The 21,384-nt window shown below is 41.8% G+C and overlaps 1 protein-coding gene across 1 annotated transcript in view; it reads right to left on the minus strand.

Annotated features, from left to right (window-relative positions):
- Octbeta2R (Octopamine beta2 receptor) overlaps window positions 1–21,384 on the minus strand; it is a 47,456-nt gene that overhangs the window by 13,572 nt on the left and 12,500 nt on the right. The window lies entirely within an intron of this gene.

A 21,384-nucleotide genomic window follows, 5' to 3' on the forward strand; every position in this document is an offset into this window, starting at 1 on the left:
AAGTGGGGTAGTGAAAGGGCTGAAAGTATATATGGGCACATGTAGGTATATGTGTACTTATATTCCCCCAGCGAGTCTGTCGGCAAACACGGAATCTCTTTTGGGCCAGGCAGAAGGTTGGCGGATGAGTGACAAGCGATGACAGTGTCCCGGCAACGGAAGCACGAGCTATGGAGCCCCCAAATGCGCCGGACGCAGCTGTCTTGTATCTGAACCCCCGCGCATCTGTATCTGTATCTCTGCATCTGTATCTGCGGAACATCTCTGCCATGTTTCCATCGTGCAGTTAATGGCTGACACATCGGCGGGAACATTAGCGGCAGCCGAATGCCAATGTTAATGTCATAAAAATCATTTTTTAAATTTAATTTAGCTCTGCGTACTCTTCAACTATACACATTCTACATATAGCTGACGCTATTCTTGCTCTTGGCATTGGACGGCCTCGACTGTTCTGAGTTTCTGGGTTGTGTGGCCAAAATGTTGCCAAATTTCGCAGCAAAATAAAAGTGCAACATAAAGTGTAAGTAGGGGAAATATCAATAAAGATCCTGCTCGAGATTTCGGTTTAAGAAAACAGCGCAGCTAATTAAGCTTAACACACTTTACAAGAATTTCAACTCAACTTACTCCACACAGGGGAAAAGTTTCGCGCATGCTCTATCTTGTTTAAAGTTTTAATTAATTAACTTGCATTTATTTTTATTTAATAAACAAAAGTTTTCGTTTTACACGCACTCACCGAATTCCCTTTTCTCCGTCTTTCCCTTGGCGAGTGTGTCGCCTTTTATTTGCTCTTGGCAAAGTGCCACGCCCCCACAGCTGCCCCTGCCCATCTGCCTCACCTGCCCCAATCATCAGCACACCTGAGCTGCACCGAATGGTTTTCGTTTTCGGTTTGAAGAGCAGTGGAGACTCCATATTTTCTTTTGCTTCACAAATTAAAAATGACTTGATTTAATTTAGCTGAATTTAATGAGTTTTTGGTCTACCACAAGTTTTGTGGTCTGTGTCTTTGTATTTACAAAGAATTTGTGGCTTGCCCCTTACGAAAGTCTTTCCTATTAAACACAAAATAACATTTTTTGCATTTTAATTGCTTTGCATTTAAACTGCATACAATTTGTAGAAAGGAAATATAACTAACTCAAATATAAAATAAATTGTATAACATTTAAATGTGCTTTAAAAAGCATCTAAATCTGTAAAAATGTTATTGACATTTATCCCTCTAGTTTCATTTTTTTGATTATGCCAAAATCAAATAAAAGTTTATAAAAATAAATAAAATATATGTAAAGCATGTGGAAAAACAATATGAATGATATTGGCTACTTGACCATCACCACCATCATTTTAATAAAAAAGTGCCCCAAAATTTAAACTTTATGAATTTGGTTTCTGCCACATTCAATGTTTTTAAATTCAAGCCCCTCCAAAAATGCTTCAATTAATTCCGCGCACAATTCCATAGTATTTTCGTTTATTGAAAGCGTAGTGGGAATTGATATTTGAAAATAAAATCCATTTTATTTAATTGCCTGCGTCACTTCACTGGACTCACTCATACATATACGCAGATACAGAGAAGCGCCGATGATTTTTCTGTTTTTTCATTGGCTCGGCGAACACAATTTTAATTTCATTAAAATTTTTTATATCGCATCTGGGTTTGGCCCCTTTTATGTTAATTTTTATTCGGTGAATCCATTTGTGTTGACAAGGCGCTTGACTGACAAAATCACCCATCAAATTTCGACATAGAAAAACAACGGAGGGAAATCAACATTGAAGTGCCTGACCGAGTGGATTGTCGGCGGGCTCTGTTTTAATATTTTAATGCAAATAAATGGCGGACCGATTAACGTTGCGATTTACGTTGATGGATACATCATAATGAACATTATAATCAGCGCAACAGCACAACCATCAATGGAGTGACACACTTGAACCGTTAATGGAATCCCAGTCCAATTTTGTCCCACAGCCGGCAAATAAATCACATGAATAAAGCCCCAAGACCCCCCTATTTCATATTATATGCATTGGCTATACTTTTACATATTTAATTTTCGCCTTCTCCGCTGCAAATCTGCCCCAGAAACGGGGACGCACAGGGGGTGAAATGCTTTTCAATTTCGAGTTCCATAGATAAATATGCCAGGCTGCCAACTGTAAGCGATTTAGAGAGGGGAGGCTTTCGGATCCTGAGGAGATATGTATGTACTATATAAGCAGAACGAGGGACGCCCAAGGCGTTGCGATTTTATTGGCCGTAAAGTAGGCAGCCATGAAATAGGAGTAGTCGAGATCTGGTTCTGCCTCTGGGTCTGGGTCTTTGGGCCCCAGGCGTTGAGCGAAACACGAGCGGCCATTTAAAAGCCATTGTAGCTACATCCACAAAGTCCACACAATGAAAAACGAAACTTGGCTAAATAGACGGCAAAAAATGCGCGCCGATTGATGCCCCATTGTGGTGGCTTGAAAGGAGAGAATGGGCTTGGTAGGAATGGGATTGGGAATGGGCAGATGGTCTGGGGGCCCTGTGCGAATCTGAAGGATAAGCCACACAAAACAAATGCCAAAGTCAACACCCAAACCAAAGCAAACACAAATAGAATCCCTCCCACTTTCCGCCCCTCCCAATTTTCCCTTCGCACACACTTAAGCTGCAGCTTCGATACAATATGCCCTACATATAGCTCACAAAAGGGGCAAGTCGAAGAGTTCTGCTGGGGGATATATAGATCGATTGCCTTGATATTTCACGACCAGGCACTTCAACTCTAACGTGCTCTATTCTGCCAGCTCGATGGAAATTGGGAAAATTGGGGAGCAGATTGCACTAAGGAAAACATAATGGAAGCGTCAGGGTAATGTGCTTATACTCACTGAATTTTAAAAAATGCTGGTAGCTTGTCTATCCGATTTATCATTTAAATTAATGTTAATCAATTTTAAGTATACTCCAAAGGTGATAGCAAGTAAGAACATGGTACATTTTTAAAATATGGGAATGTATAGGGAGGCATTTTATAAATGCCGTACAGTCTTATCATTTTATTGGTTTTGTTGAATCACATTTGAAAAGCACTTTAAAAGAACTTTAAATACATAAGATTGGTAAAGTATACTTATGTAATTAAAAAAAAATTACTTTTAACTAATTATAAAATGTTAAAAATATGTAAGAAGGCATTTAATAAATGACCTCATATCACCTTTTAATTTTATAAAAATTCTTCACACCTAAGAAGTTTTTTCTCTGCGTGTATAATATTGAAGATTCGCTATCCTAAACCCCCCCCCCCCCCCCCTGGCTGGGTTTTATTGTCTCTTGAGATTGTGGCGTCGAACGTCGAGTGGCGCAGCGATTAATGAAAATTGCTTAATAAGCATTATTGTCTTACTGGCATTAAATTGTTTAGAGAAACATCCAAAGGGGAAGTGTTGGCACACAACAATGTCGCATTGTTCTCCGAAGAGATGCCCGTCATTTTGCCCCGATGATTGCTAATTGATTAGAGCAGGGAATCAGTAGCAGTTGGAGTCAAGAGGCGTCGCAAATTCTCCGGCTTCTCGAAATCCCATCCTTGGCAGCATCTGCACAATGCCATGAGCAGGAACCATTCTTCCTCCAGGAAGAGTGCCGCTTGCCTCGCTTCCGTTTGTCATTTCCCAGCCTGTGCTGTCTCTGACAGCAAACTGTCAGAAGTTCTGCGGATTGACGAGCTCACGGATATACTCTTTTGCCACCCCAATCCGGCGACTTCCCATATTCCTCGGTTCTTCTAGGATGACGTCTCAATGTGTCTGACTCCTTATCATTTCGATGCCAGGGGTCAGGGCTTAATGAGCGCTTGTCTAGCATTGACAGTTCGCCTAAGTGGCTTTGAGTCCTCTCCTCGACTTATCCTTGGCCGCCCAGTCACTTGATTCACGGCTCCCGAAACTGATGCCTCACGCTTGTCACTCAACCAGATACTGCTGCAGGCAGTTGGCCTAAATCCGTCCATCAGCCTGGTCCAAAGCCATCAGTCTTTATTTGCCATGCCCTTGGGCTTATTTCGCATCATTTGATTATGAGTGCCAGTTTATAAAGGGTATTACAAAAATAAACATTGTTTTGTGTATTAGTATCTTGTATCTTGTATAAGTATCTATAACTATACCATTTTCGAAGTCAAATAAGTTAGACAAAACCTGATGGATTTTCTTTTTCACATATTTTTATAATATACTACCAATATATGTATTTCAATACATAAGTTTTAGTGGTTAAAGCTTCCTGGATTAACCATTAAGATACACTTATTTAAGCCGCACTTCCCAAGCTATAATCATTGTTAATGAGCTAACCTGACCAAAAATAAAGTTCCGGATCCGCAAGAGCTTACTCCTCCATAAATCTGGTCATTAATCTGACCAGGCCATTTGTCGGTCCATCAGGTGGGCCATCGAAAGTGGAGGACCAAGTCCTTAAGCGGGTGTGTTTACTTGCAGATATCAGCAAATTGATGATGTTCGCTTCCGCTGCAGCCGAAAGCCGCAGAAAAAACCACCCACTATGTACTGCAAATTAATAGACCCCTTTGGGGGATGGTCGGATGGCAAACACCGAGGAGGAGACGACCGAAAACAGCTTAAACTTGCCGTGTTTTATTGGCAGGGAAAAGCTCTCTCGCTTGGTCCGGAAAACTGAAGTATTTTCCCAGCTGTGCCTAATGGCACCTGCAGCTGCAGGAGACAGCCATGGCATTTTCGAAAAAGCAGGAGGATCCCCGGGCTCATGCATATTCATGGGGACGAGACTTCCGTTTCCGTTTAAGTTCCAGCATCTAACAACCACAAATCGTGCCTGGCAACCCGGGTTTATAAATGACTCATGGACCGCTCGAGTTCAACGCCATTTAACGAAAATTGAAACAATTTCGATTCGATTCGATTCGATTTCTCCGATGCTCGAGGCTAGTGCTGCCTGCTCCAATTTCGCATTCCCTCCTCGAGCTTCGCACATGCGAATTGCAAAGTTTTGCTAGTTGAGCTAAATGCCAGGCAGTCGGAAAGTGAAAATGCATATGACAAGCGCCTGCAGACTACTAACCACCCACCATCCTAGTGAATTTGGCCCACAGACAGTGAGCAGAGGAGACCTGGCCTCGACTTACATGGGAAATTAAGCCCCAACCAAACCGAATATGAAACATCCTCGAGCTGCTTGGCATTCCTGGGGCCGCTCCTCGAACGGATGGCATCAAATTATGGGCCAAGTCGGGGCGGGAAAATAAGGTTATCAAATAATTCAGTCGGTGCTCAGGGGCCCCCACGAATGCGAGGAATGCGGCAGATGAGCAGGGATATGGATGCAGATGAAGATGGAGGACCCTCCACCAACTGGGGTCGCCTGGAAGTATGCAAAGTATTTTTTGTCAATACTACAACTTTATGACTGGGCCCCAAAATTGCGATTGCGACTACGGCCATTACCGACGGAATTCGACGTAGGACCCAAAAAACTAAACCAACTTTTGAGCCGCCCATAATCCAGGCAATAAAATGCCGAAACAGAGAAATAAAAAAAATGCCGTCAAAATGCGTCTCTGGATGTTGGCCCGAAATAATCAGAAGCAATGAATTTATATGCCTTATATTATAATTTATGGCGCGTATTCCGTTAAATCCACGAGACAGTCGGCGAAGGCCACACACAAACTCACACGAATTTCCACGCTGGCTTTTCACATTCCACGCGTGGAAAGCGATTTTCGCCGCTCTGCGTTTTGATTATTAAAAAATTTGTGTGCGCCGGCATTTTCATTGCGTTCATTGGGTCGTGTGCTAGTCGCTTTTCACTTGGCTTTCTGCTTTTCAGCTGTTCAGCTCTCCGGTTTCGAACAAGCATAAAGTACTCGTATCCAGATAGCCCAGCACCCAGATGGCCTTGTTGCCGTGTTGACAAATTCAAATAAACTGGTCGCCGGGGCAAATCCGTGACTAAAATCCTTTCATCCATGCCTTCATCTTTTTATGGCTTACCCGGAGATAAAACTGCGAAATCGCGATTTTGGAAGAGCAGCTGGTTGAACTTTCACCATCAGCATATTTCTTCGAAACTTTTCAACTTCAACACAGCGTAAAATTTTAGTTTTTGACAAATTCGATCAGTACGTGGCAAAGATGGCAGGAAGTTATTATAACATTTAAAGAGCTATGAAAATGTTATGAATTTTTAAATATTTTTCGTAACAATGTGAACTTTTATGAACAAAGATTTGTAGATGGAATATTTGTTAATAAAAATTTAAATTTAAAAATAAATATAATCGAGCATTACCTCAAGTTCGCTAAAAGCCACATAATATATTTGAAATTGTAATGTTTTAAAAAAATAAAACTACGAAAACTGTTTAGGGTTTTAAAGATTTATGTTATGTTATTATCAATATAGCAATACTTTTAACTGGCATTTTTATTAAATGTAATATATTTTTTTTAATAAATTTAAAATACATATACTTTGCATTTTAACAGGAAAAGCTAATAACTCATTATGGGGCTGATGTAACAAATTAACATGTTTTAAATTAAACCTTCAACTAGCTCAAGATTCCCAGTTACACTGCTTAAATGGCCACATCCAAGAATGAAAAGCCCCGAACACCGTGGATCTGGACCGCAAAGGGCAGGAAAACATTGGCAGAATGGCGAGTTTACTTTACTCTCTGCTCGCTGGCGATGCGAAAACGAGTTTCGCAATTATGCATTGAAATGGGAATAAATATTTATGAAAGACTCGGACCAGTGCCGAACTGTGTGGGTTGTAAGGTGGATGGACCTGGGTCTTTCTGGCCCCAAAGTGCATGACAATTAGATGCAAATGGCAGTTGAGTTGCCGACCGATTCGCTGCCATTATGGCCCAGGTTCTTGAGAGTGTTTGGGCGCCTCTTACTCCAAAGACCTGGTCCAATCAAATCCTCTGCTAATGGCCTGTGCCTGTCCCCAGTTCGGTTGAGTGATCCAAATCATCGGAAACTTTGAATTTTAAGCAGCTTACCTACTCTGACTGCGATATATGTGGGCCATCTGCCTATCCCTCATGTGTCTGTATATTCCCCCGAGAGAGTTTTGTTCAATTCCTCTTCGGTTTAGGGTCTCTAGAGTATACACATATCTAAAGCAGATGTAGTTAAATGAAAGCGGATTTGCTGGAAACCACACGCACAAACATGGAGGAGAACAAAAGCGCACGAGCAATTAGGAAAATCCGTTTTCTATGCTTGGGAAAATTTTAATTTTTGCGCATAAATACCATTATGGCTTTCGAGTTTGTCGAGCGGACCGCAAAAGCTGCTGCATAAAATGTAGACCATTTAGACCAGTGGATGGACCAAGTGGAGTGATGGGCGACGGGTCGGAGATGAACTTTGATGGATATTAAATTAAGCACGCAAATGGCCCCAAAATCTTGTTGCATGTGCGTTTATATATGAACCTATGTGTATGGACTTTGTGGCGTTTGGTGAATTAAAAGCTTAAACAATTACTTAAGCGGACATGCCGCAAAATTAGTTTGGTCCCTACTCGAAACACGAAACACAATGGCCTGGCAGGATGTCCAACCGGCTGACACAAAAAGGCAATGCAATTACAGAAAAACTACACACACACACCAACTTTCACATCCCAAATGTTGTTGGCAGGCAAATAATTTTAAAAGCATTTCAACGAAATGCAGTGGGTTGTAAGGGGGCCAACGCTTTTCAGATGGAAACTTTCCGTTTGCTTTGGGTAACGAAAACTTCATCGACTCGAAATCTAGCCAGGCAGCTGCTCCGGTTGCCCTGCTCGTTGAAGATTGAATGGGAACTGGAGCACCAAGGGGCTCAAATTTATTAACAGCTCCCCCAGCAAAAACAACAGGTCCCATTTTCGAGTATACTACTTCATAGTTACCCAACTTTTCCGCCGAGCCCTGTTTTTCTGTAATAATGTGTCCCGAAAGCTTGCTTCAAAATAGAAAAACATGGTCGAAAAGTGATTTTGTGCACACAAAACAGAATTTTCCTCCCCTCAGGAATCTCTGCTTATCCCATGCCTGTGATTTTGTTTTCATATACCCTGTATTTATGGTATAAATGGGTATGCTAGACTCGATGCTACTTAGCATCGCCCATGGTAGAAATACACATCATAAAATATTACCCATGTGTTGTCTTTAATTACAATTAAATACATTTATATTTATTTATTTTGACGGAGGTACTTTTAAAAATATTGATTAAAATAATTATATAAAGGGCAGAGTTCTTAAAACTATTTTATTATAATTTATACCAATTACCGAAAATATAAATTATTTGAGGGATATTAATTTTACAAGCCTCCTGTGATTTTTACCATCACCTCCATCACTTTTGTTCACAATAAGTTTAAAAATCAGACAAAAAGTCCTGGAAGTATACCTTTTAAATGCACACCACAAATAATAATTTAACATTTTAATTACATTTGCATACGAACATTCCAAATTGATAACTTTTTTGTAAGAAAGAAAAAACCAATTAAGCTTGCATCACACAGGGTAAGTCACAGTTGGATTACGAACTCTTTGATTTTTCCTGCTGTGCAATAATGAAATGAAAACTCCATAAAAGCTGGCAACAAATGCACCAAATTAAAGCGCTTGGAAATTTGAATGAAAATGGAAATGCAACTCTCTGCCGAAGAGCCCTCTGGCTCATTCTGCTGGTGATGTTGTTGAAATGGCGGCTCATGGGGTGGAAATATTTTTGGATGTGTGCCAACGGAAGTGCCAGGGGCCAGCAGCCAGTGCAGATGCGATGGCAAGCCGGATCCTGTGGCCTTTTGCCGTCGATTTAGACCGGCTTACCTCACTAATTGGCAGCCGAATCTCAAAGAAGGAAAACATCAGACGATGCGACGGCTGGAAAAGCAATCAAGGCTCAAAGTTCGACCCGTTTGTTCGCTAGTTGACATCAATTGGCAGTGACGTCGAGGGCAGTGAGGTGGAAAGCAAGGCAAAGGCACTGATTAGAGGCTCATTGGAAATCCATAAAAGTCATGGCTATGGAGCCACTTGCATAATCAGCGTAATTTTTATGTGCCAACCAGTCGAAGGAGCCAGCGAGGTCGACAAATGGCCATAAAAGCCAACCCATAACCGGCGGCTTCAGGTGAGCTCCAATCATCCCAATGCAATTTAGTTGAACCGGAGGCTGCGAGAAATGAATTTTGCTTGGGGGAGCAATCAGGAATGGAGCTGTGGAATAAAAGAGCTGTTATATTGAAAAGTCACCGCCGCAATTGGGCTGCCTCTGCGATGTCAGCACTTCCAAATTCATTTGGCGGAACCGAAACCGAAACAGTTTCAAAAACAACGGAAACGCACGACTCACAATGGAAAAGCCACGCACACGAGTTTTCTTTTTCGGGGAGCGGGAGCGGAAAAACTGTAGCATACTTACGAGCGCAATTTACCTTGTTGTTTGCCAAAAAAAATGAGAAAACAAAAAATGGCAAAATGTTTATTGCTCACCCAGCAAAATAGGACAAGCAGCAGTACAACATATCCACTCAGGAACAGGAGCAGCAGCCAACCCACATGCTTATCCCCATACCATCCCCATTCCATCCCTATAATATCCCATCCACATCCACATCCACATATGCGACTATGGGGCGACTGAATAACGAACTGAGGTCAACGGGTCGACTCTCTGCTCCTGGTCTCTGTTTGCTCTTTGGCTAAAAGTTTTATTACCGCTTCGTTCCTTGTGCACCGGGCTCGTTATGTGTTTATTCAATTTGGCCGCCTTTCCAACTGTCCTGCATTCCACTTGGGAAGGCCTACGAGCCGGCTTTTTATGAGGACATTGCGGATAAGTTGATCAGGAACGAGTAGCGTGGAGATGTCATGGACCTCGTTCTGGCCAGGGATGATGAAAACCGCTTACAAAGGAGAATTGCTTAGAGAATAATGTGTGCTTGAAGGTCTAGGAGAGCAACAGTTTCCAAATAAGGTAGAGCTCTTAAAAGTTATTTAAGTGGTTTTTTATTTCCCTAGGGGCATCTTAAAAGTAGGTTGTAAGCTATAATACCCCTAAGTTTTCTAGGTTTCAAACTTATTTTTAGGTTAACATGACCTAAGTCTTATATAACACTTACAAAGCTTTCGGGAAAAACTTGTGGAGAGCTAAATCTCTTTTTAAAATAAATTTCCTTACATAATTCATTTAAGAGACTCTTTTAAAAATAATCCTATTGAATTGAACTCATTTTAAGCAGCTTTAAATAAATGTTAAATACTCTTTTAAAACGCTTTGCCAATATTATCTTATGCTTCTGCAGCCTAACCTAATAAAATAAAATTAATTTACAAATTTTCAATAAAAGGCTTTTCTAGGAATAGCTGTTTCACAAAATTCTTTTTCATTTCGGCAAACTGCTAAAATTGTATCCCCTCAGTTATGCAGCCGTTTAATGAAGATACGTCGATTCTTGGAAGTCTTTGGCATCTCCAGCCCCAGAATTCCATCTCCAGCTCCCTGCTTATCCACCAATTCCGACCCAAGACCGCAAATTCAATATGATTGTGAGAATATAGAATGCCGAATGCCTGGGCATAATGAAGGCATCGAATTAAGAGCGAGTGCGAAGAGCTGTGCCCTTTATGTTTGTTAACATGCCTGGGCAGCCCGTTTATGGCCAGCACAAATGTGTGCTAATAAAGTGAAAGTGGTCGCCGCCTGAAAGCCGGGGCAGATCATAAATGTTTATGCGACTACTTCATCGGAGCCCTGACACACTTGTCCACCCACACAGCCGGAGGAATTTCCCGGGCATTTTCCGCGAGAGATTTTTGCGCCGTCTCTGCTGTCGGACTTTCCCCCGTTTTGGTTTAGCGATTTCCTCCGCCAGCCGTGGAAAGTGGAAAGTGACTGTGACGGTGGCTTTCCATCTTCGTTGCGACATGACAAGGCCCCAGACAAATGTGCTGCAAGTGCACGAGGTCAGCGGCACAGTCGTAAAACGGATTTTCAGAGCGCCACATTGAAGACTCTTCTGTGGCTTTAACACCAGATTATCTAAGCCACAAATAACTCTTGGCAGAGTAGAGTGGAGATAAGACAGCAGGGAGCTTAGGTTTTTATTTAAGGGCGACATAAAAAGGGTATGAATTTGTCGTTCAATTGTAAATGGGAGTTGTTTAATAAGTGACTTAATCGTTTTTGAAGTGGTTGCTTTGCTTGAGAAAAATTACATAGGTCTTTCAATAGACTGGAATAGTTTTGTGTTTATAATATTAATAAGATTATTCATTATTTTAATGTATTTAATATCCAATTTGAACCTCTTTAATGAGTGATAATATTTCCGTATCCATGGTAATGATTGGAATATTTTTCGGAGGTTTTACCAAAGCTATAAGGAATTCTTTAATATTAACCTCTTTAGTATTATTGAATAATTCAAGTTTGAGAAGGGTAGCTTTAAGTGGTGTAGGTTTTATTCAGGATAGTTGTGTTGGATATATGGTAACATATAGAAAGTATAACTAAAAGTGTTCCGCACTCGTTCTGCTCTGGAGTACGACTCTATCTCAACCACTTTATATTTTCAGAGTCTGGTAACATTACTAAAAGGGACTTATTCCCCCTTACTAATCTAGGAAGGTTTGGTATATACTACATTACGCTGTTCACAAGTTATAATCATTTTTTCAATAATTTACCCTGATATTTCTTCCCCTGTAACAATGAGTCCTGCAGGGCTGTCAGCCAGGTAGAAGCAATAAGCAAATTCCTTCACCAAATCCCCCTCTGGGTGTGGAGAACAGATCCTTGCCCCGTGATGAGGCTGAATTTAAGCTCAAGTGCGGCTGGCAAACTGGCACATTAATTGCGCACTTTGGGCGCATTAGGCGCCTTATAATCGATAAACCCCATGGCCCAAGGCGGTCCTTGTGGCTGTAACCCGGTACTCGGTACCAGGAGGCTGTTGGCTACCGGTGGCTGCCACCCGGCTGAAGATTGTGGCAGACACCTGCAGAAATGGGCGGTGCAGCCGCAAGACAGCACTCGAACATGCAGGAAAGAGGCTGTGGGCACGGGTGCCCCCACACATGTTGAGTGGGGCTGCGGTGCGACCTTATCGATGTGGCCGGTTGGCCCACTGGGGGCATTGCGATAAACGCCGCCTTAATTATGAAAACTGTTTAACTGTGTCTGGCCCGACTATTCGGTAAGCCACACTGTCTGGCCGCTCGTTAACTGCCTGTAATTAATGTTATTTAATTCGCAATTAAATATGTGCATTCATTTCGACACCCCCACACACGAGTTGTCAGCGATTTGCAAATAGTCGTATTTAATTTGGCCAACTATTACCTCCGCCCGGCTCATACATAAATAATTGCACACCAAGCGATGGACACTTGAAGCCACCGCAGCAAGTTGTCTCCGAGGTATTATTGCACCCGATGAATGGCCAGGGGCTCTGAGCATGGTCAACTGCTGAGGATATGCCAATACCGTTTTCTGGCCTTAAGTGGACTGCTGTGCAGGTGCACAGAGAGAAAAAGTATATTAAATTGTTGAATTTGAAATACAAACAGTCTTACAATTACATTTATTATAATAGCAGAACTTTAGTCTATATTTTAGTATTACCTGTTGATGACTCAGGTATTATTCCTAACAAATGCACAATACTTTTTATTTGCATCTACAAATTTGGTAACTGTCAGTTAAAACTGTGTTTGTTATTTAAAAGCATTAACAGATAACAAAAACTGTAACCTAATAAATATGAAAAATCGAATAATCTTTAGGTTGCACAACAAGGAAGCAAAAACAGACAACTCGTTTTATTTTAGGTCTTCTCTAAAATTCAATTTATTAAATAAATAAATTAAAGCCAAGTAGGTGCTTCTCTGAAAATAATCAACTGAAAAGGCTTTTATTTATTTAGGAACTTTTTAAGACAAGTCAACATAAACTTCAATTTAGGAAATCTTCCCAAATGCTAAAGTCCAAGTTATTTCTGTGATATTTATTATGAGGGATATTTATAATAAATATGTATATTCCCTTTAAAAAATTACCCAATATAAATTCAAATTGCTAAGAACTCTATTATCATATTTATTCATTTTTGCAAAAGTAATATCTTGGGTTTACCTTTCACTGTATTTTTGCGGAATGCTTTGTAGTGCTCCCTATTTATGCCAGGACATTCATGCGTGTCTGTGTGTGTGGGAGCTAAACGTGGCACTTAAAGTGTCGGCAGCACCTTCTTCTTCTTCTTCTGCTTCTTCTTCTCCGCTCCTGCATATGTATGAGTGCCAGGACCTCGCACTCAGAGCACATAAAGGATACGCACACACACGGGGCCATTACCATATATCATGCGTTACACGGGGCCTATTTCAGTTCCAGCTGGCAGGACCTGTTCTCGAACTGAAGTTGGGGCGACGCCACTTGACGGAAAGTTGAATGCCTCACTCAGGAATGCAGACACTCACCGAGAAATGGGAGGTCCTGACAGTCGGACACGCTCCTATCTACAGATGGCTCAATCTCAACCGGTGGGCGGGTGGTTCCTCTATCGTATTTGTTTTCCCTGACTGATGGCAGCCCTGGGAGAAGCGATCCCCACTCGACTAATTCCATTTGCTGGCCCTCGAAATCCCAAAAAGCTCCCATTGTTTAAGCCAACAATCAAATATGCAACGGGCTGGGCTCTCAGCTCCCTGGGATCTGAGCTCTGAGCTCCCTCCGCACCGCTGGCCAAATTCAGTTTGCATAATATTAAAGCTTTAAGGGGATTCCGTTTGGCGAAAAAACCTCCTGCCATATCTAGTTCCGCCACCTTTCACACTGACATGGAATATCAAATTTTGATGGCTGCAAAAATGCCCTGCTGCTTAGCGAATTTTAGCCGCATTTGAATGGAATATTACATTTAATATTCGATCAGGCACCTTTTGCCAATTTTCCATTGCTTTGTGTGGCGTATAACTTTCAGATCTGCCCGCAATTACATAAATCAAAAGGTTAAATTCCATTTGGGGCCCACTGTGTGGTTCCCCCTGCGATTTTTGCAGCAGCCAAACAGTATTTTCACATCATTCCAAATTCCCCATTCCCCCCTCAACCCCGTTAACTTTGATGGGTGTGGGCCTGGCCTGATATATAGGATTTGTATGTATATAGGCCGACACAAGCCAACCCGTCGACGGCCCATTTGACTGCTGAGTTGGAACGTCGACTGTCGAGCCTGGCAAAAGGCAGAAAAGTGGATCAAGGAAAGTTACAGCAAAATACAGAAAAATAAAAAAAAAAATGGCAGCGAACAAAAAACAATCTCTACAACAGGCAACTGAAATCACAGAGGGCCCACCAACTCAAAACATGGCCAAAACTTCGGCCTATGCTCATTGAACGGGTTGTTCTGGCTGGCGAACCTTCGCTTTTCGCTTTTCGCCTTCAGCCCTTCGCATTTCGCAATTCGCATTTATTACATGGGCTGAAAAGTTTCTCCTTCGGCTGCCAAGGCAATCGGGGGCACTTTTGCAGGTTTTATGATCCGATCGCTAAAGGCCTTGGGTTCGTTAATGTGTGGGCGGGTGTGGTATCACTTCCGGTTTATCAATGCCCGGGCCCGTTGACAAATATGCAGGGCCTTTTGGCCATTGGAATGCGGTCAGTGTAACGCTAACAAGACATTTAGCATTTCCCAGGGCCCCAGACCCCAAGAAACCCAACGGAACCTCACCGCACCACATTCACATTCTCATTTCCCCAACTTTGGCAATAAATTGTTCGTCTCACCATGGAAATACAAACTTTTTCGGTTTCGGCCTCTGGGGCAAAAGGAAGTTGGCCGGCATTAACAAAGAAATTTAAAGTCACACAACTTTAATTCGCCTGTCTGGCCCTTTTTGATTGTTTTTATGCCGAATGTGTTTGTATCTTTCCTTTGTATCTATATTTGTATCTGTATCTTGCCGTCGCTTCTATTTTCTTCGTTTATTGTCACGTTAACAGCAATTTTCGTGCATAAAGTTTTACTTTCGATTTGGCCGGGGTTTCGGTTTCGCTTTTGGTTCTATATGTTTCATTGGCTCTGGCAGTTTGTTTGTTACTTTTACTATACCATCAGTCGACAGGACATTGTATCTATATAGGGTGTACTGTAAATGTGTGTGTTGCCTGTTCGTGTCACTTAACGGTAAATTCAAATTACCATTTAATTTATCGCTGTCACCGTTATGGCTGTCGCCTGTCGCCTGTCGGTTTCCCCAAGCTGCCAGTTTTCGGGCCTCAGTGGCGTTTCTCGAATTTATTGAGGAAAACCCTTGCCGTTTGCCGTTTGCCGTTATCCTTGCGCTCATATTTGGCCAAAAGGAAGGGACACGACATCGCTGACAATCTAGCAGCCAACTGGCGAATCTTAATTTAATTTCCAGCCCAGGTGATGGGGGGCAAATAGAAAATATTGCCACATTTTGACACGTAGACGTAGGACAAAATGCTTACCAGGAGGCGAAAGTATGCAAAGGGCCCCAAAAGACAGGCGACTTGGAATGCACGTAACGGTAACGGTGATTTAATGCCATGCCAGATTATCTGCACCAGTATTTGTTGCATTCGAACGTGACACACAGGAAGCATTAAAGTTTCGCCCTTCTTTTAAAGCGAATCTCTAGCCCGCAAACAACTAAATTTGAATGGCTGCATACATATATTTGAATATTGGATCCATCGCTACGTGCCACGAATCGCTGGCACCAGGCAATCACCGGCGAATTCCCCAAACCCCGGGTGTTGATCTCACGCGGCGAAAACGTGACTTTGTTGCCAGGATCCACCATCATCACCGGAACCACCGATACGAACCATCATCAGCACCGCCGGCTGACCATCGGTTGCGCTTCCCGTGCAGACACCACAAAGGCGGCCCTACTAATTTAACGAGCCACCACGGCCTACTCTCGAAAGTTCTTCGTTAAAGCAACAAATTTTAATTTTAATTAGACCCTAACGAGACTCAACGCAATGCTGGCTATAAAGCCGCTACCTAGTGTGCCTAGTATCATACGCATGGTTATGAATCTGGGCCCTCGGCAGAATTTCCCGGTTGTTGATGGGCTACCTGCATGCACTTAGGGAAATACCTGCCCGAAACAATGTATACGAAAATTTAAAAAAATGGATATTGTTATAAGAAAAGTAGAAACGAGAGAACAGTAACGATTTTGTATATATCACTTATATACTTCTTAGATCCTGCCTAATATTTCTGTCCAATATGTTGTGGTAACTGTTGTGGTAAATATAAAACTTAAAGAGATAGTAATAGAACAAATAAATAAATATAGTTCCCTCTCAAAAACGGTATGATGGCATCCTAAAAACGTGTCTAAGGAATAAGAATCTTTGGATGTTTCTATGTATTTCTTAATAAACCTCTTTAGAACTAAAAAATGTTATAAATATTTCGGGGCCCAGAAGAATTTAAGGACATTTTTTGTTATTCTTTAATAAACTTTTATATATTAAAATATTTTTCCGAGCAAAGAGTAAATGGTAAAAAATACTAATCCATCAACCTGGCATCACCTCACTTAGGACCCCTGTTCAGGGTTTCTCAGGGCCTAGCAGAACCCATTTTGGGCAATGCAATTTTGATGAGTGCAGTGAAAGAGTGAAAAGGGGGCCAGGTGAGTCAGGCGTGGCAGGTGGGCCATGTGGGCCAGGTGGGCCAGGTGAGCCAGCTGGGCGCAGTGCAGCGCATAAAACGCTGTCGAGAGCACGGGCGTGGCGTGTCGCACACAAAGGGTGCTGCAAAGGGGGCTTTCGGGCGGGAAGGGGATGCCAGAGGTGGTGGCTACACTCTGAATTCAGCAACACCTGGCCGACGAGATACACACCGAGATGCGACGAGATACCTTCACGTGCGTTCATATTTTACAGTTTTGCAGTTAGTCCTGCAATTTATGCACAACAAGGGGCGACGACCAGCCCACTTGGCCATCAGCGGGACAGGGACGGCTGCAGCTGGTGCTTTCATTTTGCAGTGAAAAGCGCTGTACTTACATTGAATTGCGAGTCGGCCATTCAGGCGGGGCCTTTAGAATGCCGTTGCCACCTGAGATTGCTGGCGAACGCTTGCGGCTGGCCTCAGTTGAATTTAAAGGATTTTTGCTGACTCGGCATTAAATTACTTTCCATGAAAATGCCTCTTAAGATGCTTGCAAAATGGAAGAAGGACCTCTAAGGCAAACGCAAAGGCAAAGGCAAAGGCATTCCCGTAAATTAAATTACTGCGGTTAGGCCAACCGAAGCCGGCAAAGCGAATAACTGAGGGACAAAGTTAGTTTTAACAGATTCCGAACGAAATCAATTTGAGGCCATATCCTTGGCCACAGTTTACGGGCCAAAACGGACAAATCAAACTGGGGTCCTTGGCCAGGCTTTCAGCTTAATTGTCGCCACTGTCCCATCTTTTTGCTCCGCGGGCACTGCAATCAAATCAGGAAGTCGCTTGTCGAGAGTGTCATTTGCATGCAAATATAAAATTTATACACATTTTTTCTGTGGGCTGAATGGGCTGAGATCTTTCCAGACGAGGGCATCCCAGGGCTTTCGGTTCAAGTTGAAATAAAAAGCCCTTTAAAGGGGGTGGTTCTGCGGCTGTCGGTGGCAAAATTTTAGTAAGTTAACGGCCCTGCAAGAGGGTCCTCTAACTCGCACTCACTTTCGCGGTGCGACGATGGTGTCGGGGATAAAAATAAACAAGCGCCGAGCCATCCGCAGATAATGCACATAAAAGAGCAGTCCCCTTCAGCTTTGTCTTTCTGACTTTTCCGCTTTGGAATTTGGCTCCCATCCCTTCCCATCCCACCGCAACTCAACTCAACTCAACTCAACTCATCTCATCGCAACTCAACTTGGCTTAAGTGCGGCAGCGGCAGGTGATTATAACGCTGCCAACTTATACAGCCGACTTATATAGTTGCTAGAACTGCTAGAATGTTGGGAATTATTGCAAATAAACAGCACCCGTTGGAGGCTGGGCAAAGGCAAAAGTACTCGACGAAATTTGGGGTAAGTGTTTGACCCAGAAATGTGTGTTTCCTAAATTGATGTTCTTAAATAGGAAAATATATATACATATGAGGAGGATCCCAAAATAGGAATTAAAATATTTGACTTAGCTAAACTGATAATATAAATGTGTAGATAGCAGGAAAAGAAGATAAGAATAACTAAAAAAATCATTCACTTAGAAAGGTCATCCAAAAACTTCAAGAACTCCAATGAGCTCCAAATTGGTCTATGTGTGCAAAGCTGTTATAACCTTTATTTTGTGAGTTTTGTTTTTTACAAGTCAATGGTAAAAACAATTTTTTGTGGCAATAATCGTTATTAAAATTATTTACATACATACGATTTTAGGTTGTCTATAACAAAGTGGGGAAATTTCTATTAAATATTGCTAGAAATTTGAGAGCTAAATCCGCTACAATAAATTGGAAAGCAATATTTTCTCTGTGTATTTAAGGAAAAGGCGGCGGAGGCGACGAAACACCAACAAACAATATATCAAGCTGATGAATGCTGACAGCGCGACACAATTTTCGCACGCAGTTGCGCCCGACGGGCAGTCGACCGACAAAAATGTCAAAAAATAGTTGATGCGATCAAGGAAAATGTGAAAATGGTCTGCCAAATTGCAACCGTCCAAAAAATGCTGGCACTAATTAAATGGCAGCCGAATAACACAAGTCAAATGTAAAATGATCGAATATATTAGCCGTCGGTTGTGGGTGGAATTGGATGAACTATCCATGCGGAAATGGTCACAAGACTTGTAAAATTATTCAAAAAATAAGTAATAAAACTGTATTGACAGCTTAAATATATGCTTCAATAATAAATATATTTATAAATACTATATTTATAAAAAAAGTTCTGAGTGGGAAATTCATTTTTAATCACAAAGTCCATATGGAAAGTGTGAATTTTGTAGAGTTCGATGATAAAACTCGTGCATATGCTGTACTTTTTTCCCAGCTGACACATTTCAAAACAGTTGCAGCTAGTTTAAATTATTCATTTTCGTTTAATGCACCCTGCACATGTTGGTTATCTGTTGACATACATAATATTTTCAATTTGTAATTGCAAGAATTAGTTGGCGTCCCCATATTTGGGTGCCACCCGCAGGCGGGGAATCAGCGGGTCGGCGTTGCCGTAATTTATGTGCGGTTTTAAATTTAGCTATCTTTAAATAAAACTTTTGGCTCATTGCGGCGAATGATTTATTTATTGATCTTTCAGCTCTTGCGGCTTACACATGTAGCATGTGTGTTCCACTGATTAGACGAACCTTTGATCCGTCTGTTTACGCAGGTAGATAAACATAGGTAGTTCGGATGCTCCAGGTTGGGCTGGAACCTTGTCACCGAAACATAAACCACGCAGCTCCTTTGACCCGGCTCCTATTTGCCTTGGTCTCTGCCGACATGGAATTTGTTGACTTTCAGCCGGGCCAACATAAACTGCAGCCAACCCATTGAAATTGTTTACATTCCACCCGGAGGCGTTGCAGTTTTTGCATTATTTTTGTTTACCTCTGCGGTTTGACTTGTTTGCACCAATTAGTAGATTTAGAGCTTTGGATGCAGGGATCGATACGCAGAAATTGTCATTCAAGCGAGGTGTGCTAATGGCACTTATTTTAAGCCCTGCGGAATGCATTTAACTTTCCATTAGGACGGACTGTGGGAATGCAACTAATTAATGCTGCCATTCGTTTAACTCATTTTGCACATCAGTTTCCAGCACGAGCATGGCATAATTCAATTTCAATTTTCCACTTGCCAATGGCTCCTGCAATCTTTGCCCATCAAACTAATTGCAGCATCAACGAGGGTCGGATGCGGTCACACGAAACTTTAATTTGATTACCGAGCCACACACACACAGCTGCTTGTGGGTTTTGCGGGGCGTCTGCGAAGGTCGTTTGGGCGGGATGATGGGATGATGGGCGGTCGGGGCACCACGACACCCACAAGTCGTCAGCCGGCAGGGCCAAACATTTATTAGTTGTTACTTCTAGACAAATTTGAAAATTTACGTCCGCATTCATCTCTCGAGCTTTAAAGCGGGTCCCATCTTAATGAGTTTCTCGTGTCGAGGGTTGATAAGAAAAGAGCCACAGCTCGTTAGGACCGGGAATTTGTGTAAACCTTTCGCTAAACACCCGTAAAGTAGGGAGATTTTCCGGGAAGAAATTTGCCAACTCCAATCCTGCTCACAATTAAGGACTTAACCTTGTCGCAGAAGAAACCTTGATTATCTGGTATTGTACGTTTCATGGCGTTTCACACTTCTAAAATTATTAAGAAATATGTACTTCTGATAAAAGATATTTCTTAACCTTTATAATCGACCTAAAACCTTTAAACAGGGTTATTTAGGATCAAATATATTTCATTAAAAATATTTCTGATAAGTTTTAATATAGAACATTAGAGAATTCAAAACATATATATAAGCTTAACCAAAGTATAGAATCCAATTAGAAAATTTAAAACAAATACCGAAACTTAAAAGGGTTAAGCTTTGATATTTGTTTTAAATTCTCTATTTGGAGACTATACTCTGTATACATCTATCGATTTGTTTCTCACCCCACTATTCTTAAACCTTTAAACAGGGTTTAGTTATCATCATTCATTCAATACCGATTTGTATCTTTATGAGTTGCAGCAACTTTCCACGTGCATTCTTTTAAAATGGCCTGGGTATTAGCACCTTCCTTTGTTGCGTTTAATGATGTATTTTTGTTCTCACTCACAGAAGGCCAGCATTTTGCGGTAATTAGCCACATTCAATTTGTGTAACCATTCGCTTATGAAACCAGTTGAGTCATCCGAAGCGCTTGCATCCCATCCCGTCTAATGAATGAAAGTGGCCTTGATGGACGCCCCTTCGACAGCATCGGCTTCTGGTTAATGGCAACAGCACCATCAACTGCAACTGGAAACTGCAATAACCAACAGCTCCAGCATTAAAATTATTAATACGAATTTCATGGCATCTGTGAGAGCGCTACGTGATTTGCATGCTAATTGCATTGCACTGCACAGATGATTTCCCAGCCACGCTGACTGCCCTAGAAACAATTGGCAGAACTATTACTCATTGCCAATGGTGGGGTTTGTTCGATAAAGTGGGGCTCTTTGCACAGAGAGAAAATTACCCATATCGAGAATGGATCAAATGAATGGGACTACAAAGAAGATTTTAATCGCGAAATGGGGAGCCAAACGTTTCAGCACTCCATTGTTC

Source organism: Drosophila suzukii, chromosome 3, assembly GCF_043229965.1.
Source record: "Drosophila suzukii chromosome 3, CBGP_Dsuzu_IsoJpt1.0, whole genome shotgun sequence".
Taxonomy (NCBI): domain Eukaryota; kingdom Metazoa; phylum Arthropoda; class Insecta; order Diptera; family Drosophilidae; genus Drosophila; species Drosophila suzukii.